Source organism: Pseudophryne corroboree, unplaced genomic scaffold, assembly GCF_028390025.1.
Source record: "Pseudophryne corroboree isolate aPseCor3 unplaced genomic scaffold, aPseCor3.hap2 scaffold_320, whole genome shotgun sequence".
Taxonomy (NCBI): domain Eukaryota; kingdom Metazoa; phylum Chordata; class Amphibia; order Anura; family Myobatrachidae; genus Pseudophryne; species Pseudophryne corroboree.
In genome coordinates, this window is record NW_026969881.1 from 374307 (window position 1) to 396621 (window position 22315).

The 22315-nt window shown below is 46.5% G+C and overlaps 19 non-coding genes and 1 pseudogene across 19 annotated transcripts; all 20 read left to right on the forward strand.

The window, feature by feature from the left end:
• The first annotated feature begins 793 nt into the window (after positions 1–793).
• On the forward strand, positions 794–957 carry LOC135017810 (U1 spliceosomal RNA). Its single transcript, XR_010215599.1, has one exon. It is a non-coding gene; the product is annotated as a U1 spliceosomal RNA (small nuclear RNA).
• Positions 958–1109: 152 nt separating this feature from the next.
• On the forward strand, positions 1110–1251 carry LOC135017815 (U1 spliceosomal RNA; annotated as a pseudogene).
• A 692-nt stretch (positions 1252–1943) lies between these two features.
• LOC135017742 (U1 spliceosomal RNA) lies at positions 1944–2107 on the forward strand. Its single transcript, XR_010215533.1, has one exon. It is a non-coding gene; the product is annotated as a U1 spliceosomal RNA (small nuclear RNA).
• A 152-nt stretch (positions 2108–2259) lies between these two features.
• On the forward strand, positions 2260–2422 carry LOC135017962 (U1 spliceosomal RNA). Its single transcript, XR_010215729.1, has one exon. It is a non-coding gene; the product is annotated as a U1 spliceosomal RNA (small nuclear RNA).
• Positions 2423–3096: 674 nt separating this feature from the next.
• LOC135017685 (U1 spliceosomal RNA) lies at positions 3097–3260 on the forward strand. The gene has a single exon (XR_010215479.1). It is a non-coding gene; the product is annotated as a U1 spliceosomal RNA (small nuclear RNA).
• Positions 3261–4232: 972 nt separating this feature from the next.
• LOC135018087 (U1 spliceosomal RNA) lies at positions 4233–4396 on the forward strand. The gene has a single exon (XR_010215845.1). It is a non-coding gene; the product is annotated as a U1 spliceosomal RNA (small nuclear RNA).
• Positions 4397–4548: 152 nt separating this feature from the next.
• Positions 4549–4711, forward strand: LOC135017898 (U1 spliceosomal RNA). Its single transcript, XR_010215677.1, has one exon. It is a non-coding gene; the product is annotated as a U1 spliceosomal RNA (small nuclear RNA).
• A 671-nt stretch (positions 4712–5382) lies between these two features.
• LOC135017686 (U1 spliceosomal RNA) lies at positions 5383–5546 on the forward strand. Its single transcript, XR_010215480.1, has one exon. It is a non-coding gene; the product is annotated as a U1 spliceosomal RNA (small nuclear RNA).
• A 972-nt stretch (positions 5547–6518) lies between these two features.
• LOC135018088 (U1 spliceosomal RNA) lies at positions 6519–6682 on the forward strand. Its single transcript, XR_010215846.1, has one exon. It is a non-coding gene; the product is annotated as a U1 spliceosomal RNA (small nuclear RNA).
• Positions 6683–6834: 152 nt separating this feature from the next.
• LOC135017899 (U1 spliceosomal RNA) lies at positions 6835–6997 on the forward strand. The gene has a single exon (XR_010215678.1). It is a non-coding gene; the product is annotated as a U1 spliceosomal RNA (small nuclear RNA).
• Positions 6998–7668: 671 nt separating this feature from the next.
• Positions 7669–7833, forward strand: LOC135017902 (U1 spliceosomal RNA). Its single transcript, XR_010215681.1, has one exon. It is a non-coding gene; the product is annotated as a U1 spliceosomal RNA (small nuclear RNA).
• A 152-nt stretch (positions 7834–7985) lies between these two features.
• Positions 7986–8148, forward strand: LOC135017840 (U1 spliceosomal RNA). The gene has a single exon (XR_010215626.1). It is a non-coding gene; the product is annotated as a U1 spliceosomal RNA (small nuclear RNA).
• A 674-nt stretch (positions 8149–8822) lies between these two features.
• On the forward strand, positions 8823–8984 carry LOC135017666 (U1 spliceosomal RNA). The gene has a single exon (XR_010215460.1). It is a non-coding gene; the product is annotated as a U1 spliceosomal RNA (small nuclear RNA).
• Positions 8985–9137: 153 nt separating this feature from the next.
• LOC135017830 (U1 spliceosomal RNA) lies at positions 9138–9300 on the forward strand. Its single transcript, XR_010215617.1, has one exon. It is a non-coding gene; the product is annotated as a U1 spliceosomal RNA (small nuclear RNA).
• A 674-nt stretch (positions 9301–9974) lies between these two features.
• On the forward strand, positions 9975–10138 carry LOC135017757 (U1 spliceosomal RNA). The gene has a single exon (XR_010215547.1). It is a non-coding gene; the product is annotated as a U1 spliceosomal RNA (small nuclear RNA).
• A 152-nt stretch (positions 10139–10290) lies between these two features.
• On the forward strand, positions 10291–10453 carry LOC135017872 (U1 spliceosomal RNA). Its single transcript, XR_010215651.1, has one exon. It is a non-coding gene; the product is annotated as a U1 spliceosomal RNA (small nuclear RNA).
• A 674-nt stretch (positions 10454–11127) lies between these two features.
• LOC135017758 (U1 spliceosomal RNA) lies at positions 11128–11291 on the forward strand. The gene has a single exon (XR_010215548.1). It is a non-coding gene; the product is annotated as a U1 spliceosomal RNA (small nuclear RNA).
• Positions 11292–11443: 152 nt separating this feature from the next.
• LOC135017873 (U1 spliceosomal RNA) lies at positions 11444–11606 on the forward strand. The gene has a single exon (XR_010215652.1). It is a non-coding gene; the product is annotated as a U1 spliceosomal RNA (small nuclear RNA).
• Positions 11607–12280: 674 nt separating this feature from the next.
• LOC135017760 (U1 spliceosomal RNA) lies at positions 12281–12444 on the forward strand. Its single transcript, XR_010215549.1, has one exon. It is a non-coding gene; the product is annotated as a U1 spliceosomal RNA (small nuclear RNA).
• A 152-nt stretch (positions 12445–12596) lies between these two features.
• On the forward strand, positions 12597–12759 carry LOC135017874 (U1 spliceosomal RNA). Its single transcript, XR_010215653.1, has one exon. It is a non-coding gene; the product is annotated as a U1 spliceosomal RNA (small nuclear RNA).
• Positions 12760–22315: the final 9556 nt, after the last annotated feature.

Below are 22315 nucleotides of genomic sequence, written 5' to 3' on the forward strand. Positions count from 1 at the left end.
CTGACACTTGGCCTGGTCTTAGGAGGTTCCTGACTATGTCGGATAACTCCTTGGCTTTCTCCTCCGGGAGAAACACCTTTTTCTGTACTGTGTCCAGAATCATCCCTAGGAACAGCAGACGTGTCGTCGGAATCAGCTGCGATTTTGGAATATTTAGAATCCATCCGTGCTGTCGTAGTACTACTTGAGATAGTGCTACTCCGACCTCTAACTGTTCTCTGGACCTTGCCTGCTTACTTTGTGCCTTCCAATGCACAATGCAAACTACAGGTAGTGCTGCAGGGCCCACACCCTTTTACTTGCCGTACAGAGCAGCTCTGGAGCTGTTACAGTGCCCAGCTGCTGCAAGAAATCAGCTTGAATGCTTCAGGGGCTGGGGCATAGCCAACATGAGCCCCACACCGAAGGAGGGTGGAGGTGTTTAATGCGAACTAGGGGTCATCCAAGCGCCGCAAAAGGCCGCCATGCCCTGCACGCCCCTTTTCTCTTTTCATATGCAGACGAGGGTTGAAGCCAACTTTGACCCACTGCTTGGATGACATCACCGTATGCAAATCCATCTGCTGCAGGCCTTCCCCCAGGAATGCTTGCACTAGTTGTTGCATTTGGTTTGTTGTCTGGGGGTGCTTCATTATTAGGCAGCCTTCTGCCCTCCCATGTTCATCTGAAAATTTGTGTTCTCCCTGCAGTTGTTGTCCCCAGATGAGAGTTCCCTTGTGCTGCCTCAGTTGAATCTCCTTTACTTGACAGAGATGTGCCTGAGCAGCGGCCCTCCCCAGCCCTATCCCAAATCATACTTATTTTGCATAGGAGATACCATGGTCATGAAGATTGTTCTCCCAGGGTGAGGTTCATTCATTGCATTCTGGGTATGCTGACCCCTGTGATTTCCCCAAATGTGGGAAACTCGACTGCATTATTTGTGGTAGTGGGGGACTGTGTTTGTGCTTTCCTCTGGTCAGCTCTGGTAAAAGTCAGATTTATTTGTCTCAGATCTTCCTCTAGCCTTGTTCTTCTTTCGAGAGTTCCCTTGTGCTGCCTCAGTTGGATCTCCTTCACTTGACAGGGGGGTACCCGAGCAGCGACCCTCCCCAGCTCTAGCCCAAATTCTACTTACCTGGCAGGTGAGATACTATGATCATGTAGGTGCTTCTCCCAGGGCAAGGCTCACCCATTGCACTCTGGGTGTGCTGCTCCTGCGATTTCCCCAAATGTGGGAAACTTGACTGCATAATTTGTGTTTCCCCTGGTCGGCTCTCATATAATTCAGATCTCTTTGTCTCAGGTCTCTCTCCAGCCTAGTTTGCTGTCTGTTTCAACTTCTCTTTTCTTGAGCCGCTCCCTTCTATGCCCTTGCGCACTATCCTGACTTCTCCCGTCTGCTTACTTTGTGCCTTCCAATGCACAATGCAAACTACAGGTAGTGCTGCAGGGCCCACACCCTTTTGCTTGCCGTTCAGAGCAGCTCTGGAGCTGTTACAGTGCCCAGCTGCTGCAAGAAATCAGCTTGAATGCTTCAGGGGCTGGGGCATAGCCAACATGAGCCCCACACCGAAGGAGGGTGGAGGTGTTTAATGCGAACTAGGGGTCATCCAAGCGCCGCAAAAGGCCGCCATGCCCTGCACGCCCCTTTTCTCTTTTCATATGCAGACGAGGGTTAAAGCCAACTTTGACCCACTGCTTGGATGACATCACCATATGCAAATCCATCTGCTGCTGGCCTTCCCCCAGGAATGCTTGTACTAGTTGTTGCATTTGGTTTGTTGTTTGGGGGTGCTTCAGTATTAGGCAGCCTTCTGCCCTCCCATGTTTATCTGGAAATATGTGTTCTCCCTGCAGTTGTTGTCCCCAGATGAGAGTTCCCTTGTGCTGCCTCAGTTGAATCTCCTTTACTTGACAGAGATGTGCCTGAGCAGCGGCCCTCCCCAGCCCTATCCCAAATCATACTTATTTTGCATAGGCGATACCATGGTCATGAAGATTGTTCTCCCAGGGTGAGGTTCATTCATTGCATTCTGGGTATGCTGACCCCTGTGATTTCCCCAAATGTGGGAAACACGACTGCATTATTTGTGGTAGTGGGGGACTGTGTTTGTGCTTTCCTCTGGACAGCTCTGGTAAAAGTCAGATTTATTTGTCTCAGATCTTCCTCTAGCCTTGTTCTTCTTTCGAGAGTTCCCTTGTGCTGCCTCAGTTGGATCTCTTTCACTTGACAGGGGGGTGCCAGAGCAGCGACCCTCCCCAGCTCTAGCCCAACTCCTACTTACCTGCCAGGTGAGATACTTTGATCATGAAGGTGCTTCTCCCAGGGCAAGGCTCACCCATTGCACTCTGGGTGTGGTGCCCCTGCGATTTTCCCAAATGTGGGAAGCTTGACTGCATAATTTGTGTTTCCCCTGGTCAGCTCTCGTATAATTCAGATCTCTTTGTCTCAGGTCTCTCTCCAGCCTAGTTTGCTGTCTGTTTCCACTTCTTTTTTCATGAGCCCCTCCCTTTTATACCCTTGTGCACTATCCTGACTTCTCCTCCTGTCTGCTTACTTTGTGCCTTCCAATGCACAATGCAAACTACAGGTAGTGCTGCAGGGCCCACACCCTTTTACTTGCCGTACAGAGCAGCTCTGGAGCTGTTACAGTGCCCAGCTGCTGCAAGAAATCAGCTTGAATGCTTCAGGGGCTGGGGCATAGCCAACATGAGCCCCACACCGAAGGAGGGTGGAGGTGTTTAATGTGAACTAGGGGTCATCCAAGTGCCGCAAAAGGCCGCCATGCCCTGCACGCCCCTTTTCTCTTTTCATATGCAGACGAGGGTTGAAGCCAACTTTGACCCACTGCTTGGATGACATCACCGTATGCAAATCCATCTGCTGCAGGCCTTCCCCCAGGAATGCTTGCACTAGTTGTTGCATTTGGTTTGTTGTTTGGGGGTGCTTCAGTATTAGGCAGCCTTCTGCCCTCCCATGTTCATCTGAAAATATGTGTTCTCCCTGCAGTTGTTGTCCCCAGATGAGAGTTCCCTTGTGCTGCCTCAGTTGAATCTCCTTTACTTGACAGAGATGTGCCTGAGCAGCGGCCCTCCCCAGCCCTATCCCAAATCATACTTATTTTGCATAGGAGATACCATGGTCATGAAGATTGTTCTCCCAGGGTGAGGTTCATTCATTGTATTCTGGGTATGCTGACCCCTGTGATTTCCCCAAATGTGGGAAACTCGACTGCATTATTTGTGGCAGTGGGGGACTGTGTTTGTGCTTTCCTCTGGTCAGCTCTGGTAAAAGTCAGATTTATTTGTCTCAGATCTTCCTCTAGCCTTGTTCTTCTTTCGAGAGTTCCCTTGTGCTGCCTCAGTTGGATCTTTTTCACTTGACAGGGGGGTGCCCGAGCAGCGACCCTCCCCAGCTCTAGCCCAACTCCTACTTACCTGCCAGGTGAGATACTATGATCATGAAGGTGCTTCTCCCAGGGCAAGGCTCACCCATTGCACTCTGATTTCCCCAAATGTGGGAAGCTTGACTGCATAATTTGTGTTTCCCCTGGTCGGCTCTCGTATAATTCAGATCTCTTTGTCTCAGGTCTCTCTCCAGCCTAGTTTGCTGTCTGTTTCCACTTCTTTTTTCATGAGCCCCTCCCTTTTATACCCTTGTGCACTATCCTGACTTCTCCTCCTGTCTGCTTACTTTGTGCCTTCCAATGCACAATGCAAACTACAGGTAGTGCTGCAGGGCCCACACCCTTTTACTTGCCGTACAGAGCAGCTCTGGAGCTGTTACAGTGCCCAGCTGCTGCAAGAAATCAGCTTGAATGCTTCAGGGGCTGGGGCATAGCCAACATGAGCCCCACACCGAAGGAGGGTGGAGGTGTTTAATGCGAACTAGGGGTCATCCAAGCGCCGCAAAAGGCCGCCATGCCCTGCACGCCCCTTTTCTCTTTTCATATGCAGACGAGGGTTGAAGCCAACTTTGACCCACTGCTTGGATGACATCACCGTATGCAAATCCATCTGCTGCAGGCCTTTCCCCAGGAATGCTTGCACTAGTTGTTGCATTTGGTTTGTTGTTTGGGGGTGCTTCAGTATTAGGCAGCCTTCTGCCCTCCCATGTTCATCTGAAAATATGTGTTCTCCCTGCAGTTGTTGTCCCCAGATGAGAGTTCCCTTGTGCTGCCTCAGTTGAATCTCCTTTACTTGACAGAGATGTGCCTGAGCAGCGGCCCTCCCCAGCCCTATCCCAAATCATACTTATTTTGCATAGGAGATACCATGGTCATGAAGATTGTTCTCCCAGGGTGAGGTTCATTCATTGCATTCTGGGTATGCTGACCCCTGTGATTTTCCCAAATTTGGGAAACTCGACTGCATTATTTGTGGTAGTGGGGGACTGTGTTTGTGCTTTCCTCTGGTCAGCTCTGGTAAAAGTCAGATTTCTTTGTCTCAGATCTTCCTCTAGCCTTGTTCTTCTTTCGAGAGTTTCCTTGTGCTGCCTCAGTTGGATCTCCTTCACTTGACAGGGGGGTGCCCGAGCAGCGACCCTCCCAAGCTCTAGCCCAACTCCTACTTACCTGCCAGGTGAGATACTATAATCAGGAAGGTGCTTCTCCCAGGGCAAGGCTCACCCATTGCACTCTGGGTGTGCTGCTCCTGCGATTTCCCCAAATGTGGGAAACTTGACTGCATAATTTGTGTTTCCCCTGGTCGGCTCTCGTATAATTCAGATCTCTTTGTCTCAGGTCTCTCTCCAGCCTAGTTTGCTGTCTGTTTCAACTTCTCTTTTCTTGAGCCGCTCCCTTCTATGCCCTTGCGCACTATCCTGACTTCTCCCGTCTGCTTACTTTGTGCCTTCCAATGCACAATGCAAACTACAGGTAGTGCTGCAGGGCCCACACCCTTTTACTTGCCGTTCAGAGCAGCTCTGGAGCTGTTACAGTGCCCAGCTGCTGCAATAAATCAGCTTGAATGCTTCAGGGGATGGGGCATGGCCAACATGAGCCCCACACCAAAGGAGGGTGGGGGTGTTTAATGCGAACTAGGGGTCATCCAAGCACCGCAAAAGGCCGCCATGCCCTGCACGCCCCTTTTCTCTTTTCATATGCAGACGAGGGTTGAAGCCAACTTTGACCCACTGCTTGGATGACATCACCGTATGCAAATCCATCTGCTGCAGGCCTTCCCCCAGGAATGCTTGCACTAGTTGTTGCATTTGGTTTGTTGTTTGGGGGTGCTTCAGTATTAGGCAGCCTTCTGCCCTCCCATGTTCATCTGAAAATATGTGTTCTCCCTGCAGTTGTTGTCCCCAGATGAGAGTTCCCTTGTGCTGCCTCAGTTGAATCTCCTTTACTTGACAGAGATGTGCCTGAGCAGCGGCCCTCCCCAGCCCTATCCCAAATCATACTTATTTTGCATAGGAGATACCATGGTCATGAAGATTGTTCTCCCAGGGTGAGGTTCATTCATTGTATTCTGGGTATGCTGACCCCTGTGATTTCCCCAAATGTGGGAAACTCGACTGCATTATTTGTGGCAGTGGGGGACTGTGTTTGTGCTTTCCTCTGGTCAGCTCTGGTAAAAGTCAGATTTATTTGTCTCAGATCTTCCTCTAGCCTTGTTCTTCTTTCGAGAGTTCCCTTGTGCTGCCTCAGTTGGATCTTTTTCACTTGACAGGGGGGTGCCCGAGCAGCGACCCTCCCCAGCTCTAGCCCAACTCCTACTTACCTGCCAGGTGAGATACTATGATCATGAAGGTGCTTCTCCCAGGGCAAGGCTCACCCATTGCACTCTGATTTCCCCAAATGTGGGAAGCTTGACTGCATAATTTGTGTTTCCCCTGGTCGGCTCTCGTATAATTCAGATCTCTTTGTCTCAGGTCTCTCTCCAGCCTAGTTTGCTGTCTGTTTCCACTTCTTTTTTCATGAGCCCCTCCCTTTTATACCCTTGTGCACTATCCTGACTTCTCCTCCTGTCTGCTTACTTTGTGCCTTCCAATGCACAATGCAAACTACAGGTAGTGCTGCAGGGCCCACACCCTTTTACTTGCCGTACAGAGCAGCTCTGGAGCTGTTACAGTGCCCAGCTGCTGCAAGAAATCAGCTTGAATGCTTCAGGGGCTGGGGCATAGCCAACATGAGCCCCACACCGAAGGAGGGTGGAGGTGTTTAATGCGAACTAGGGGTCATCCAAGCGCCGCAAAAGGCCGCCATGCCCTGCACGCCCCTTTTCTCTTTTCATATGCAGACGAGGGTTGAAGCCAACTTTGACCCACTGCTTGGATGACATCACCGTATGCAAATCCATCTGCTGCAGGCCTTTCCCCAGGAATGCTTGCACTAGTTGTTGCATTTGGTTTGTTGTTTGGGGGTGCTTCAGTATTAGGCAGCCTTCTGCCCTCCCATGTTCATCTGAAAATATGTGTTCTCCCTGCAGTTGTTGTCCCCAGATGAGAGTTCCCTTGTGCTGCCTCAGTTGAATCTCCTTTACTTGACAGAGATGTGCCTGAGCAGCGGCCCTCCCCAGCCCTATCCCAAATCATACTTATTTTGCATAGGAGATACCATGGTCATGAAGATTGTTCTCCCAGGGTGAGGTTCATTCATTGCATTCTGGGTATGCTGACCCCTGTGATTTTCCCAAATTTGGGAAACTCGACTGCATTATTTGTGGTAGTGGGGGACTGTGTTTGTGCTTTCCTCTGGTCAGCTCTGGTAAAAGTCAGATTTCTTTGTCTCAGATCTTCCTCTAGCCTTGTTCTTCTTTCGAGAGTTTCCTTGTGCTGCCTCAGTTGGATCTCCTTCACTTGACAGGGGGGTGCCCGAGCAGCGACCCTCCCAAGCTCTAGCCCAACTCCTACTTACCTGCCAGGTGAGATACTATAATCAGGAAGGTGCTTCTCCCAGGGCAAGGCTCACCCATTGCACTCTGGGTGTGCTGCTCCTGCGATTTCCCCAAATGTGGGAAACTTGACTGCATAATTTGTGTTTCCCCTGGTCGGCTCTCGTATAATTCAGATCTCTTTGTCTCAGGTCTCTCTCCAGCCTAGTTTGCTGTCTGTTTCAACTTCTCTTTTCTTGAGCCGCTCCCTTCTATGCCCTTGCGCACTATCCTGACTTCTCCCGTCTGCTTACTTTGTGCCTTCCAATGCACAATGCAAACTACAGGTAGTGCTGCAGGGCCCACACCCTTTTACTTGCCGTTCAGAGCAGCTCTGGAGCTGTTACAGTGCCCAGCTGCTGCAATAAATCAGCTTGAATGCTTCAGGGGATGGGGCATGGCCAACATGAGCCCCACACCAAAGGAGGGTGGGGGTGTTTAATGCGAACTAGGGGTCATCCAAGCACCGCAAAAGGCCGCCATGCCCTGCACGCCCCTTTTCTCTTTTCATATGCAGATGAGGGTTGAAGCCAACTTTGACCCACTGCTTGGATGACATCACCGTATGCAAATCCGTCTTCTGCAGAACTTCCCCCAGGAATGCTTGCACTAGTTGTTGCATTTGGTTTGTTGTTTGGGGGTGCTTCAGTATTAGGCAGCCTTCTGCCCTCCCATGTTCATCTGAAAATATGTGTTCTCCCTGCAGTTGTTGTCCCCAGATGAGAGTTCCCTTGTGCTGCCTCAGTTGAATCTCCTTTACTTGACAGAGATGTGCATGAGCAGCGGCCCTCCCCAGCCCTATCCCAAATCATACTTATTTTGCATAGGAGATACCATGGTCATGAAGATTACTCTCCCAGGGTAAGGTTCATTCATTGCATTCTGGGTATGCTGACCCCTGTGATTTCCCCAAATGTGGGAAACGCGACTGCTTTATTTGTTGGTAGTGGGGGACTGTGTTTGTGTTTTCCTCTGGTCAGCTCTGGTAAAAGTCAAATTTCTTTGTTTCAGATCTTCCTCTAGCCTTGTTCTTCTTTCGAGAGTTTCCTTGTGCTGCCTCAGTTGGATCTCCTTCACTTGACAGGGGGGTGCCCGAGCAGCGACCCTCCCCAGCTCTAGCCCAACTCCTACTTACCTGCCAGGTGAGATACTATGATCATGAAGGTGCTTCTCCCAGGGCAAGGCTCACCCATTGCACTCTGGGTGTGCTGCCCCTGCGATTTCCCCAAATGTGGGAAACTTGACTGCATAATTTGTGTTTCCCCTGGTCAGGTCTCGTATAATTCAGATCTCTTTGTCTCAGGTCTCTCTCCAGCCTAGTTTGCTGTCTGTTTCAACTTCTCTTTTCTTGAGCCGCTCCCTTTTATACCCTTGTGCACTATCCTGACTTCTCCTCCTGTCTGCTTACTTTGTGCCTTCCAATGCGCAATGCAAACTACAGGTAGTGCTGCAGGGCCCACACCCTTTTACTTGCCTTACTGAACAGCTCTGGAGCTGTTACAGTGCCAAGCTGCTGCAAGAAATCAGCTTGAATGCTTCAGGGGATGGGGCATGGCCAACATGAGCCCCACACCGAAGGAGGGTGGAGGTGTTTAATGCGAACTAAGGGTCATCCAAGCGCCGCAAAAGGCCGCCATGCCCTGCATACCCCTTTTCTCTTTTCATATGCAGATGAGGGTTCCAGCCAACTTTGGCCCACTGCTTGGATGACATCACCGTATGCAATTCCGTCTTCTGCAGAACTTCCCCCAGGAATGCTTGTACTAGTTGTTGCATTTGGTTTGTTGTTTGGGGGTGCTTCAGTATTAGGCAGCCTTCTGCCCTCCCATGTTCATCTGAAAATATGTGTTCTCCCTGCAGTTGTTGTCCCCAGATGAGAGTTTCCTTGTGCTGCCTCAGTTGAATCTCCTTTACTTGACAGAGATGTGCATGAGCAGCGGCCCTCCCCAGCCCTATCCCAAATCATACTTATTTTGCATAGGAGATACCATGGTCATGAAGATTGTTCTCCCAGGGTGAGGTTCATTCATTGCATTTTGGGTATGCTGACCCCTGTGATTTCCCCAAATGTGGGAAACTCGACTGCATTATTTGTGGTAGTGGGGACTGTGTTTGTGCTTTCCTCTGGTCAGCTCTGGAAAAAGTCAGATTTCTTTGTCTCAGATCTTCCTCTAGCCTTGTTCTTCTTTCGAGAGTTCCCTTGTGCTGCCTCAGTTTGATCTCTTTCACTTGACAGGGGGGTGCCCGAACAGCGACTTTCCCCAGCTCTAGCCCAACTCCTACTTACCTGCCAGGTGAGATACTATGATCATGAAGGTGCTTCTCCCAGGGCAAGGCTCACCCATTGCACTCTGGGTGTGCTGCCCCTGCGATTTCCCCAAATGTGGGAAACTTGACTGCATAATTTGTGTTTCCCCTGGTCGGCTCTCGTATAATTCAGATCTCTTTGTCTCAGGTCTCTCTCCAGCCTAGTTTGCTGTCTGTTTCCACTTCTCTTTTCTTCAGCCGCTCCCTTCTATACCCTTGTGCACTATCCTGACTTCTCCTCCCGTCTGCTTACTTTGTGCCTTCCAATGCACAATGCAAACTACAGGTAGTGCTGCAGGGCCCACACCCTTTTACTTGCCTTACAGAGCAGCTCTGGAGCTGTTACAGTGCCCAGCTGCTGCAAGAAATCAGCTTGAATGCTTCAGGGGATGGGGCATGGCCAACATGAGCCCCACACCAAAGGAGGGTGGAGGTGTTTAATGCGAACTAGGGGTCATCCAAGCACCGCAAAAGGCCGCCATGCCCTGCACGCCCCTTTTCTCTTTTCATATGCAGATGAGGGTTGAAGCCAACTTTGACCCACTGCTTGGATGACATCACCGTATGCAAATCCGTCTTCTGCAGAACTTCCCCCAGGAATGCTTGCACTAGTTGTTGCATTTGGTTTGTTGTTTGGGGGTGCTTCAGTATTAGGCAGCCTTTTGCCCTCCCATGTTCATCTGAAAATATGTGTTCTCCCTGCAGTTGTTGTCCCAAGATGAGAGTTCCCTTGTGCTGCCTCAGTTGAATCTCCTTTACTTGACAGAGATGTGCATGAGCAGCGGCCCTCCCCAGCCCTATTCCAAATCATACTTATTTTGCATAGGAGATACCATGGTCATGAAGATTTTTCTCCCAGGGTGAGGTTCATTCATTGCATTTTGGGTATGCTGACCCCTGTGATTTCCCCAAATGTGGGAAACTTGACTGCATTATTTGTGGTAGTGGGAGACTGTGTTTGTGCTTTCCTCTGGTCAGCTCTGGTAAAAGTCAGATTTCTTTGTCTCAGATTTTCCTTTAGCCTTGTTCTTCTTTCGAGAGTTCCCTTGTGCTGCCTCAGTTGGATCTCCTTCACTTTACAGGGGCGTACCCGAGCAGCGACCCTCCCCAGCTCTAGCCCAACTCCTACTTACCTGCCAGGTGAGATACTATGATCATGAAGGTGCTTCTCCCAGGGCAAGGCTCACCCATTGTACTCTGGGTGTGCTGCTCCTGCGATTTCCCCAAATGTGGGAAACTTGACTGCATAATTTGTGTTTCCCCTGGTCGGCTCTCGTATAATTCAGATCTCTTTGTCTCAGGTCTCTCTCCAGCCTAGTTTGCTGTCTGTTTCCACTTCTCTTTTCTTCAGCCGCTCCCTTCTATACCCTTGTGCACTATCCTGACTTCTCCTCCCGTCTGCTTACTTTGTGCCTTCCAATGCACAATGCAAACTACAGGTAGTGCTGCAGGGCCCACACCCTTTTACTTGCCTTACAGAGCAGCTCTGGAGCTGTTACAGTGCCCAGCTGCTGCAAGAAATCAGCTTGAATGCTTCAGGGGCTGGGGCATAGCCAACATGAGCCCCACACCGAAGGAGGGTGGAGGTGTTTAATGCAAACTAGGGGTCAGACAAGCGCCGCAAAAGGCCACCATGCCCTGCACGCCCCTTTTCTGTTTTCATATGCAGACGAGGGTTGAAGCCAACTTTGACCCACTGCTTGGATGACATCACCATATGCAAATCCATCTGCGGCAGGCCTTCCCCCAGGAATGCTTGCACTAGTTGTTGCATTTGGTTTGTTGTTTGGAGGTGCTTCAGTATTAGGCAGCCTTCTGCCCTCCTATGTTCATCTGAAAATATGTGTTCTCCCTGCAGTTGTTGTCCCAAGATGAGAGTTCCCTTGTGCTGCCTCAGTTGAATCTCCTTTACTTGACAGAGATGTGCATGAGCAGCGGCCCTCCCCAGCCCTATTCCAAATCATACTTATTTTGCATAGGAGATACCATGGTCATGAAGATTTTTCTCCCAGGGTGAGGTTCATTCATTGCATTTTGGGTATGCTGACCCCTGTGATTTCCCCAAATGTGGGAAACTTGACTGCATTATTTGTGGTAGTGGGAGACTGTGTTTGTGCTTTCCTCTGGTCAGCTCTGGTAAAAGTCAGATTTCTTTGTCTCAGATTTTCCTTTAGCCTTGTTCTTCTTTCGAGAGTTCCCTTGTGCTGCCTCAGTTGGATCTCCTTCACTTTACAGGGGGGTACCCGAGCAGCGACCCTCCCCAGCTCTAGCCCAACTCCTACTTACCTGCCAGGTGAGATACTATGATCATGAAGGTGCTTCTCCCAGGGCAAGGCTCACCCATTGTACTCTGGGTGTGCTGCTCCTGCGATTTCCCCAAATGTGGGAAACTTGACTGCATAATTTGTGTTTCCCCTGGTCGGCTCTCGTATAATTCAGATCTCTTTGTCTCAGGTCTCTCTCCAGCCTAGTTTGCTGTCTGTTTCCACTTCTCTTTTCTTCAGCCACTCCCTTCTATACCCTTGTGCACTATCCTGACTTCTCCTCCCGTCTGCTTACTTTGTGCCTTCCAATGCACAATGCAAACTACAGGTAGTGCTGCAGGGCCCACACCCTTTTACTTGCCTTACAGAGCAGCTCTGGAGCTGTTACAGTGCCCAGCTGCTGCAAGAAATCAGCTTGAATGCTTCAGGGGATGGGGCATGGCCAACATGAGCCCCACACCAAAGGAGGGTGGAGGTGTTTAATGCGAACTAGGGGTCATCCAAGCACCGCAAAAGGCCGCCATGCCCTGCACGCCCCTTTTCTCTTTTCATATGCAGATGAGGGTTGAAGCCAACTTTGACCCACTGCTTGGATGACATCACCGTATGCAAATCCGTCTTCTGCAGAACTTCCCCCAGGAATGCTTGCACTAGTTGTTGCATTTGGTTTGTTGTTTGGGGGTGCTTCAGTATTAGGCAGCCTTCTGCCCTCCCATGTTCATCTGAAAATATGTGTTCTCCCTGCAGTTGTTGTCCCAAGATGAGAGTTCCCTTGTGCTGCCTCAGTTGAATCTCCTTTACTTGACAGAGATGTGCATGAGCAGCGGCCCTCCCCAGCCCTATTCCAAATCATACTTATTTTGCATAGGAGATACCATGGTCATGAAGATTTTTCTCCCAGGGTGAGGTTCATTCATTGCATTTTGGGTATGCTGACCCCTGTGATTTCCCCAAATGTGGGAAACTTGACTGCATTATTTGTGGTAGTGGGAGACTGTGTTTGTGCTTTCCTCTGGTCAGCTCTGGTAAAAGTCAAATTTCTTTGTCTCAGATTTTCCTTTAGCCTTGTTCTTCTTTCGAGAGTTCCCTTGTGCTGCCTCAGTTGGATCTCCTTCACTTTACAGGGGGGTACCCGAGCAGCGACCCTCCCCAGCTCTAGCCCAACTCCTACTTACCTGCCAGGTGAGATACTATGATCATGAAGGTGCTTCTCCCAGGGCAAGGCTCACCCATTGTACTCTGGGTGTGCTGCTCCTGCGATTTCCCCAAATGTGGGAAACTTGACTGCATAATTTGTGTTTCCCCTGGTCGGCTCTCGTATAATTCAGATCTCTTTGTCTCAGGTCTCTCTCCAGCCTAGTTTGCTGTCTGTTTCCACTTCTCTTTTCTTCAGCCGCTCCCTTCTATACCCTTGTGCACTATCCTGACTTCTCCTCCCGTCTGCTTACTTTGTGCCTTCCAATGCACAATGCAAACTACAGGTAGTGCTGCAGGGCCCACACCCTTTTACTTGCCTTACAGAGCAGCTCTGGAGCTGTTACAGTGCCCAGCTGCTGCAAGAAATCAGCTTGAATGCTTCAGGGGATGGGGCATGGCCAACATGAGCCCCACACCAAAGGAAGGTGGAGGTGTTTAATGCGAACTAGGGGTCATCCAAGTGTCAAAGTCAAAAATATTACATAGAGAGACCATATAAACTGCACACATATAAGTCGCTATACTTGCAAATATGCGCAGCGAGCACAGCAATATATGGAAACACACGCATTTGCTCGGACATGGCACAGAGATGGATTCGGCACTTGTTTCATACAGTACATGGTTATAATAATGAACAGCACCAGACATCATGGAGATTTAGAATTGGCTAATGAATTAATGTCATGGATGTGTATCATTCGAACCGAACCAGATAAACACATCATGTTTGGTATTGAAGCAAGCAGAATGAGGTGTGGGTTAGTTTGAGGCCTGTTGTGTTGTTGTGGGACATTGCAGCGGATAGATATGATTATATGTATAAAAGCTAAGATCATATTGTTAGAACAATGGATGCTCAAGACAACCTTTTACTAAGTTTTCAGGGCTGAACCTGATTAGCATATACAAAGGAGAAAGAAAGACCCCTCCCCCAGGTACTGGTCAAACAGGAAGGTAGTGGTCAGGTGTGGCCTCAGAGAACAGATGTAATGTAGCTACACTCACAGACACACACACAGCTACCTGGCACCAAGCAGCATGGCGGCTGAATCCCCAGGACATCTTCCAAACTAAAGGCTAAGTATTGAACTTCACATGGCTAGATAAGGAAACAGACAGATTGCTTTCTGGTTTTAAATAGGTTATTGTAACTTGGTTGTGTGATTGTTGGGTGTTTGTGGATACTCCGTGAAGTCCGTGATGAATTGGAACAGTATACAATCTGTAGCATAGTATTTGTGGTATTTGTTTGCCTATGGAGATTTAAAATAGATTGTGCTGGTTAGTTATAATATATATCCTGTTAATCATAAATACCACCATGCAGTTACGTTTGTGTTAATTACATTGTGATCTGGTCTTGTGATGAATATGCTCTGGTTATTGAGATACTGAAGTTGTTTGGGATGTGAAATTATGAGATGGTTCTAGGAAGTTGGATTACATTGTGAAAGGTGATTTAGATGGTTTGGAATTGTAAAATCAGAACATATGCATTGTTTTGAGGCTTGGACATTTTGGAATAAAGTGCCATGTGTTTGGACCTGCAAATCTAAAATGGCTGCTGCTGGATGTCTTCCCCTCCCCCTTTCAGCCATGTGGTGTGGTCTTTGGAATCAAGTGGAGGTTTCTCAAAATGGAGTCTAGCTTCCATCCCATGCTGTATTCAGCATTGACTAACTGCGCAGCGATTGTCTCTCACATGTGTAGTTTTATCTGCAACCATGTTGTCTCTTATTTAATGTTATCATGAGCCATTTCTCTCTATCTCTCTCTTCTTCTCTTCCCCTTCCATTTTCCCATAAATAGTAATTGTATTGTATTGTATTTCTAGTGTAGCTATTTTGGTTAGGAAGTCTTTGTTATATTGTAGTGTATCATTTGTACTGTTATCCCCTTTTTATCAGTATATTAGATATAATACAGTTAATAGGCTTTGGACCCTAAACCAGTATCTGTGTATTTTCTATAGTGTTAAGTGTTCACTCGAGCGTCGGTGACGCTCAAGCAGCTTTGTAGTTAGTCAGGTTACACAAGGTTGCACTTACACCCTGTATCCACATTAAGGTATTCTGTGTATTTCATTGTTAAAAGGTTTAGACATAAAGGTATAGCGTTGTGAGCGTCTGCGCTGCTGGTGATCTCCTCGTGGTCTCGAGCGTCTGCTACGCCATAGCGAATCATTACGTTAGTCAACAGCCAATAACGTGTCCTGTGATCTCTGGGCCGTGAGCGAACGTGACGCTTGAGCGTCTCGCCTACGGCTGAGCGATCGTTACGCAACTAGTGTACCCTTACGGTACTTCTTAAGTAAACAGCGTACAGTGTTCTTAGACCTCATAAAGGGTTGTTTATACGACAAAAGTATTTAGTATTGTCAATTGGGGGCCGTCCAGTCCTTCACATATCTGCACTAGGTAGATCAGCAGACATTATCCATCAGCAAAGGGCGGGATCATATTCCTTGCAGTGCTGATTGGATAAGCGTCTGTTTCGCTTAGTAAAGGGTGCTGAGGGAATCCGGGACCGGAGGTAAGAACAGTACGCTATTGTCTTTGAAAATCTGGTTTTTATTTCAATTTGGTGCCAACTACACACTCAGGCCTAGAATAACTTTAGGAGTTTTGAATGATGACTTTCTTTGTGACAAGAGGCCGCATGGTCTGTCCACCATTTTGTGTGACCCTCATGGAGGTGGAAGGGGGAGGAGCAGCGGCCATTTTGGGAAGGTCACATTTTTTTTTTTTTCTGAGCGGCTGGTTTTCAGTTGACTCAGGAAACAATCAGCCATCCACTGTCAAAAAGAAATCATCATTTAATGAGTTTTTTTTTAATGCATTTATTTAATCTATATCATAGTCAATCATAGGTAATAGTGATTGGTACTTATATGTAATATCTATATGCGTGTGCTTACATCAATGTATGTTATTAGATTAAATTTAGAATTGCATTTTCATCTGTGTAAGTTTCACATCTCACCTTCCTGTTTGCCATTTGCATTGATAACGTGCTGAGAAAAAACAAGCACACAGCATAGAAGATACTGTGTGGTGTTTGGTAAGCGTTTATATAGTGAAATATCGCTTATAGTAAGGCGATACAGAAGCCACAAGACAATAGCACACATTTGTTCAGTTTCCAAAATTTAGTTTAAATACCTTACTTTACTGTAACGCCTCTGGGGAGAGCTATCAGACTACGGGAAATGATTTTTCTGATCAGAAAACTATAAGAATGATAGTGGGTTGAAAACGGTATGAGTGTATTGAATCCCGCTTTGTGGACTTTGTGATCTATGTGATAAAACGGTATTGAATTCCGCTTTGTGGACTTTGTGATCTGTGTGATCTATGTGGAACGTGATGAGCACGATCTGAGTGAAAACGTGCAACAGAGTGTGATAAAGTTTTCGTTGTATTACGCTCTGGCTGTTTTGGAGCACAGTAGGGAGACTCCAATGATCCTACCATTTATGGGCAACAAGTGTCTATAAGTGGTACGATTGGACCGCACGGTTGTATGTGTGACCAATAACGCAACGTGATATGAGGTCGTATATCCATGCGTAAATCTTGCCCTCATACGTGTTGTAGGGAGCACATGCAAGCGTGATTTGTGTAAAGAAAAAGGAAGGGAATTTTCTCAGGAAAATCTCTAGAGATAGGGCCTGCAACGGCTACACGTGTCTGCTAGAAGGCGGAACGGGGATACCCGGAGCAGAAGAAGTTCAGTGGAAGAGCTTTAAGGATTTCCAACGAAGTTCTGTGTTTGGTGCATTTTAGGAAGTTTTTCTGTGTTTAAAAAGGTCCACAATGGCAGCCAAGTGCACAACACAGAGACGGTCGGAGGTCAGGATTCAGACTCCAGAGGCTTGCAGACCCCGAGGGTCTGCTCGGTTAGTAATGTGGGGGAAATATGGTCCCCACACTGAGACCTTTTGTGATGAATGGACACGAATGACTGCGGGGGATAAGGCACCATTTCCCGGGATAGGTAGTTTTGACTTAGAGGTGTTGCATAATTTAAGGCAAAGGATCAGTCTCATAAAATCCTGGAAACAACGAGTTAAACATGATGATTGTTTGCAGTTATGGCAACAGGAAAGTGAAATGCAAAGAAATGTAACTTACATATCTAACTTTCATCTTGAGAGGAGAGACATGGCATTGAAGAGGATTATGGTTGCAGAGAAATGGCACAATGTTGTACGATAAAAATGCACTTAGTAACTGTATTAAGAATGAAAGTGTTAAATGTAATAATGTTTATGAAAATTAAAGTGTAAAAATTACAAATGTTAACCTGTGCAAGTCGCACCCCATGTTAAACTTCCCTCAGGATTACCAACAAGAAAGTGAGCCCAGAACGATGTCGGCACCTCTTAAAGAAGCCATCCTACAAGACATCCAGGTGGACGCGACCAAATTGGTAAAGGCAATAATCAAACCCCCTAACGGAGGGTCAGGTGAGGTCGTGTCCACAGGTACGTACAATGTTTTATATCACGCACAAACAAATGTACCCCATATTGTAAGACCAAAACAAGGTGATGTGATTGAGTTTAGTCCTGTCAGGGTGATCACAGTCCCCAATGGGAAGACTGATGATCAGGGAACCATTCCCGTCAAGGACAGTGCAATGCGCCATCCCTGGTCCCGGACAGAATTGAGATCAATCATGTCTGATTACCCAGATCCTAGGAAAGATCTAACTGTATGATCAAAGATTCACAGAAGGCATACCAACTCCCTAGACAACGACATAATCATGGTATCCAAGGAATCAGGTAGGTACAGGGAAAGCGGTTGATGGTGATGAGCATCCAAGCGTTTGAGGAGGCATCAAATCAACCAAAACCCCAGGCCATTGGCACATGGAGGAACTTAAGGATTTGTGATCTGTGCAAAAGAGAAGGGCATTATGCCAGTAACTGCAACAGCCCACATAAAATCAGACCCCCTAGACATGAAAATGAGCAAAAGTTATGACACACCAAATTACAAGCAGGGATCACATAGGAAGAATTTTGAGCCACACCCATGATAGGTAGTCAAGAAAGGTGATCATACGACTGATGGTAAGCCTGAGGTAACGGTTAATAAATTGGGAGGTCATTCACTGAAGACACAGGAATGACCAGGTGAAACGTTGTAAATGTATCTGTGAAATGTTTTTTTTTTTCTCTCTCTCTCTATCCCCATCTCTGACGAGTATTGGTAAGAATTCACACATTGCATATCCACTTGGTCCTTGCAGAAGTCTACCAAACCCCAGCATGACCTCCGCCACAATGTATTTCTGGCCAGATACAGACAGTGGAGTAATGCAGGTGCTGGTGGGGAGGGACTGCTCAAGGAGACCATTAGACACGTAGATATGACAGCCTGATAATCTGACAATGTTTTTCTAATGCTAACAATGTTTTCTTAATGTTGACAATGTTTTAAAAATGCTTTGTTTCTCTTTTCCTATTGATGGTTAATGTCGAGTTATGTAATATATATATGCATATGAATTGTTCTCTATCTCTTGTTTTTTTTTTTTTTTTTTTCCTCTCTCTTCTCACTCATGTTTTCATGGTTTAAAGATGGTATGTCACCCCTCAGTTGGACCAATGGTAATGCCAGATTTTTTCTCCTTACAGAAAGATCGCCGGTTAGGAAGGAATATTGCATCACCAGAATGTTCGTTTGGAAGACTGAGAGATAGCACCTTTGAGAGGACAGCAGAACAAGAAGAACAACAAGACGAGAGAACTTATTATCGTAACAAGTTCTCTCCCCCTCAAACTGATTTCTTATACCCCCTTTACAAATTTCTTCTTTTCTCCTCCTGTAAGATGGACTTGCCCCAAGAGACTGTGATATGGATTTTCCTGTTGACCATGATGTTGACCAGAGCAGTCTGTTTCGGTGAGAGTACCAGTGAGGTCGAGAAAGGATCCAGAAAGGTCCTGATGACTGAGACGGAGGTGTAAATTTCCAATAGCAACCCAATCACCAAGCAAAGGCGAGTACCGGGCACGATCTAACAACCATGTTATTTGTAAACAATTGTGAAGGATTGTTAGTTCAAAAAGAAAACTGTATCTGTAGGCTCTGTGACAATGGTTGAGGATGGATGCATAAAGAAATGCCAATCCAGTTTTAATATCCATATGGACCGGCATCCATTGAGTGACTATCACTCCTTAGTGGGTAGTGTGTTAAATAAAACAGATTGTTGGGTATGCTCTCAAGTACCTCAGGGTCATAGTAAATCAGGGCTAGTACCATTTCCTTTAACGGTAGGGGAGGTACTTGAGCTAAAGGGTGGGAGACCGGTGGACAGGAGGTTTAATATCTCCAGCCCTCCTAGTTTGAAGCTCCACCAATACCATGTGGATAGGTCCCTATTATGTTTTAACATCTCCAATCCCCGAAAGCCGGGAAATTGGGAAGTGTCATGGAGCAACCAAACCATGACCTTTTCGCATAGAGCAGATAGAATGCCTACAGATACAGAGCTTGTACGCCACATAGCCAGTAGAGGAAAATCTTTCCGGTATAGGTATACCTTAGGAAATAGGATTACGAGAGTTGGAGAAGTATCACCAGGATACTGTGCACATATCGTACAAACTGATACGTGTACTAAACAGATGGGAGAGTTAGGGTTAGGAGAGTTCACATGGAAAATGTGTAACATGGTAATGACATATTCCGTCCCATATGTTCTCCCCGATGATGCATATTTCATATGCGGGAGAAAGGCGTATGAGCGGCTTGCCCCAAACTCTGAAGGATTGTGTTGTATTGGAAAAGTACTACCTGAGGTAATGAGTCTAAGGAGTGAGGAAACTGTAATTAACCTGGATTTGGTATATGACCCAATGATAGAAACCATGATGTGATGAAAATGCGATTATACGGTCCGTTTCTTTCACCTGTTTTTCTGCTTTTCTCCAAGATACAAAGACCCCTTGGACGAGGAAGTTAACGAGACGCTATACAGACAACAGACAAGAACCAAAGATGAAGTTTTGACGACCTATGATATGGACACTTGATGAACTTTGCCATGGATCCCCAGTTTCCCTAGTATTTTAAACTCACGCTAGCCCAACATTTTTTGTAAATCTGATGGCACTGACAAAGCTATTTGCTCATGCCCAAAGAGCAATACAGCGCAAAGAAGACGACTCTCAACAGATACCGAACAAAACTTCAACAACAGATGTACATTTCCCTGACATAGAATATCATTGCATTTTCCATAAGTGTTCTTTATCTTCATCTCTACAACCCTCAGGTAATGACACACATAGTCGATAGGGAATACAGGCACAGATATCAGCAACCACATACCTCCCCCATTCATGTATCATCAACTAAAATGTGCTCCCCCATTTTGTTACAACCACAGCCGAAATGAGCTCGGTAAAGTTTGACAGCCCATCCACAGACCCTTAGTACGGGATAAGAAGGAATTCAAATGTATACTTCGCAATACCTCGAAGCTTGATGTACAACACGTACGGCACGATGATACATGACCCCCCAAACATGGATTCATACACACATGCTTCTGCTATCTCACTAGGTCATACCCTCTTCACACCTTCTCCTCTCTCCTCCCTTACCCAACCATGGAAATGTATTAACCCCTGACATATATTTTTCTCTTTTTGAAATGTTTTAGGAAGTGGCAGTTATTGGTGACTGCCAAAGGGTGGACTGTCAAAGTCAAAAATATTACATAGAGAGACCATATAAACTGCACACATATAAGTCGCTATACTTGCAAATATGCGCAGCGAGCACAGCAATATATGGAAACACACGCATTTGCTCGGACATGGCACAGAGATGGATTCGGCACTTGTTTCATACAGTACATGGTTATAATAATGAACAGCACCAGACATCATGGAGATTTAGAATTGGCTAATGAATTAATGTCATGGATGTGTATCATTCGAACCGAACCAGATAAACACATCATGTTTGGTATTGAAGCAAGCAGAATGAGGTGTGGGTTAGTTTGAGGCCTGTTGTGTTGTTGTGGGACATTGCAGCGGATAGATATGATTATATGTATAAAAGCTAAGATCATATTGTTAGAACAATGGATGCTCAAGACAACCTTTTACTAAGTTTTCAGGGCTGAACCTGATTAGCATATACAAAGGAGAAAGAAAGACCCCTCCCCCAGGTACTGGTCAAACAGGAAGGTAGTGGTCAGGTGTGGCCTCAGAGAACAGATGTAATGTAGCTACACTCACAGACACACACACAGCTACCTGGCACCAAGCAGCATGGCGGCTGAATCCCCAGGACATCTTCCAAACTAAAGGCTAAGTATTGAACTTCACATGGCTAGATAAGGAAACAGACAGATTGCTTTCTGGTTTTAAATAGGATATTGTAACTTGGTTGTGTGATTGTTGGGTGTTTGTGGATACTCTGTGAAGTCCGTGATGAATTGGAACAGTATACAATCTGTAGCATAGTATTTGTGGTATTTGTTTGCCTATGGAGATTTAAAATAGATTGTGCTGGTTAGTTATAATATATATCCTGTTAATCATAAATACCACCATGCAGTTACGTTTGTGTTAATTACATTGTGATCTGGTCTTGTGATGAATATGCTCTGGTTATTGAGATACTGAAGTTGTTTGGGATGTGAAATTATGAGATGGTTCTAGGAAGTTGGATTACATTGTGAAAGGTGGTTTAGATGGTTTGGAATTGTAAAATCAGAACATATGCATTGTTTTGAGGCTTGGACATTTTGGAATAAAGTGCCATGTGTTTGGACCTGCAAATCTAAAATGGCTGCTGCTGGATGTCTTCCCCTCCCCCTTTCAGCCATGTGGTGTTGTCTTTGGAATCAAGTGGAGGTTTCTCAAAATGGAGTCTAGCTTCCATCCCATGCTGTATTCAGCATTGACTAACTGCGCAGCGATTGTCTCTCACATGTGTAGTTTTATCTGCAACCATGTTGTCTCTTATTTAATGTTATCATGAGCCATTTCTCTCTATCTCTCTCTTCTTCTCTTCCCCTTCCATTTTCCCATAAATAGTAATTGTATTGTATTGTATTTCTAGTGTAGCTATTTTGGTTAGGAAGTCTTTGTTATATTGTAGTGTATCATTTGTACTGTTATCCCCTTTTTACCAGTATATTAGATATAATACAGTTAATAGGCTTTGGACCCTAAACCAGTATCTGTGTATTTTCTATAGTGTTAAGTGTTCACTTGAGCGTCGGTGACGCTCAAGCAGCTTTGTAGTTAGTCAGGTTACACAAGGTTGCACTTACACCCTGTATCCACATTAAGGTATTCTGTGTATTTCATTGTTAAAAGGTTTAGACATAAAGGTATAGCGTTGTGAGCGTCTGCGCTGCTGGTGATCTCCTCGTGGTCTCGAGCGTCTGCTACGCCATAGCGAATCATTACGTTAGTCAACAGCCAATAACGTGTCCTGTGATCTCTGGGCCGTGAGCGAACGTGACGCTTGAGTGTCTCGCCTACGGCTGAGCGATCGTTACGCAACTAGTGTACCCTTACGGTACTTCTTAAGTAAACAGCGTACAGTGTTCTTAGACCTCATAAAGGGTTGTTTATACGACAAAAGTATTTAGTATTGTCACAAGCACCGCAAAAAGCCGCCATGCCCTGCACGCCCCTTTTCTCT